We start from the raw sequence: 2500 nt of genomic DNA, 5'->3' as shown, positions 1-2500 counted from the left end.
TTCTTTTTCTTCTTCCATAGCATCTATGATCACTTGTAACGGCAAAAATCCATCTTTAAATTCATACAACACATCTTTGACTTGCCTTATCCCTACTTCCCACCATTTCTTAAAAAATAAAACTGGTCCATTAAAAACAATGTTACTGTTCAAGAAAATAGGTTGATTGAGGACCGTTTTTCTCCCAAATGGCTTAAAATCAATCTCCTTGAGAAAAAAACCCCAAGCAACTAAAACCTCTTTATAAAAATTTGGTATCCCCTCCATCATCCAATTTTTGAGTTTCATCCATAAAATGTTATCATTTAAAAATACATTCCCACATTTTGCTAAAAAATGTTTCATTGTAATTTTCCAATCTCCCTTTTTATCCATGTCCAAATATTTTTTAACCACCTTCACTCTCATACTTTTCTTTTTTAATTCTATATCAACAAGTCCCAACCCTCCCTCTTCTGGCCTTCCAATGAGTGTGTGGTATGCTATTCTTGGGGGTTTTTTCTCCCATATAAAATCCATAATATATTCTTTTACTCTTTTTTCCACCCATTTTGGCATTGAAACCACTGATAAAATGTACCACATTTTGGTTAACATTAAAATGTTCGCTATTAAAACCTTCCCTTTCAAATTCAAAATTCTTTTTTGCCAAAAATTCAATCTGTTTTTCATTGCACCTATAACCTCTTCCCACATTCTGTCTGTTGCACTCTTCTCATCTTTACCTAGCGTTACTCCTAAAATCTTCATTTCTTGTACTTCTTTAAAACCCAGAACCTCTTTTAAATCAGACACTTCTCCAAATCTCATATAAACAGTTTTTTCCTCATTTACTTTTGCTCCTGTACCTTTACAAAACCTTGTCACCCTTTCCATTACATTTTCAACACTTTTATAATCTTCCACAATTAGTGTAGTGTCATCTGCATATTGAAATACTTTTGTTTCTTCTAGTCCCTCCTCAATTTTTATCCCTTTTATGTCTTTATCTTTTTGAATTAACATCCCTAGTGGTTCTGCTATCAGCGTATATAGCTGTGCTGATAATGGACATCCTTGTCTAATGGATCTTGTGACATTAAAAGGATTGGTTAAAAAGCCATTACATTTTACTCTTGTCATTATATTTCTATATAAAATCCTTAACCACTCTTTAAAATTCTCCCCAAAACCAAAATGATCTAAAATCGAGAATAAAAACTCATGCTCCACTCTATCGAAAGCCTTCTCGAAGTCTAGGCTAATTATATATCCTTTCCTATTATTTTCCTTTAAAATACTCATTATGTCTCGTATACCACTTGTTGTATCCGCTATATCCCTCCCTGTCACCCCGTAGGCCTGGTTTGTCTCAATTATTTTTGGTAAGACATTCTTCAATCTACTTGATAAAATTTTAGCTAAAATCTTCAAATCTGCATTCAACATTGTAATCGGCCTATAATTCTTCAAACTCTTATTATCACCTTTTCTTTTATAAATCAACTTCATTAGTCCCATACTCATTCTTTGATCCAGCTCTTTTTTCTTAAATATTTCATCATACACTTCTTTTAAGATCTTACTTATTTCCTTCTTAAAAATCTTATAAAATTCATTCACTATTCCATCTATTCCCGGACTTTTGTTACTTTTTAGACTTTCTATCGCTTGTATTATCTCTTCTTCCTTTATTTCCTCGTCACAGTCTTTTTTGTCTTCTTCTTCTACTCTCGCTTTGATATGTTGCAGTAAGTAATTTTTGTTTTCCTCTTCTATACCTTCCTCTCTAAACAAGTCTTCATAAAAAATCCTTACTTCATTTAAGAGTAACTCTGTTCCTATTATGGACTCTTCATCTTTGTTTTTTAGTTCTTTTATTGTATCTGCCCTTCCCCTTCTTCTTTCTAGGTCAAAAAAAAATTTAGTACATTTTTCCCCTTCTATTGTGTATCTAGCTTTGCTCCTTAGTCTTGCCCCTTGACATTTTTCCTCTTCCATTTTCTTAAGCTTCTCTTCTAACTCTACTATTTTTTGAATATCCATTACCTTTTCCTTTGTTTCTTTTCTTAAACTTTCTCTAATTCCCTGTTCTTTAGCATTTTTGGCTTTTCTCATACCTTTACTAAATTCAATTGAATACTTCTTTATTTCATATTTTACATTTTCCCACCATATTCGTTTGTCTTCCCCATACATGCCATCCTTCTTTTCCTGTTCCATTAAATCATATATTCCCAATTTGTAATTCTCATCTTTTAAAATTCCAGAATTTAAAATCCACACCCCTGGTCCTTTATCCTCCTTGTTAAAATCTATTTTCCACCTTATCATCTTGTGATCGCTAAAACTAGTGTCACTATAAACAATATCATCAATAAAATAATCTATATCCCTTGTACTTAAAATAAAATCAATTCTCGTTTGATTCAAAAAGTTACCAACCAAGCTCCTTCTAGTAAATTCTTTTTTGTTTTCATGTCTCTCCCTCCACACATCAGTCATGTTTCTTTCTTCCATT

The sequence above is a fragment of the Garra rufa genome, chromosome 1, assembly GCF_049309525.1.
Source record: "Garra rufa chromosome 1, GarRuf1.0, whole genome shotgun sequence".
Lineage (NCBI taxonomy): Eukaryota > Metazoa > Chordata > Actinopteri > Cypriniformes > Cyprinidae > Garra > Garra rufa.
The sequence above is the reverse complement of the archived record's forward strand: the minus strand, read 5'-3'. Positions refer to the sequence as shown.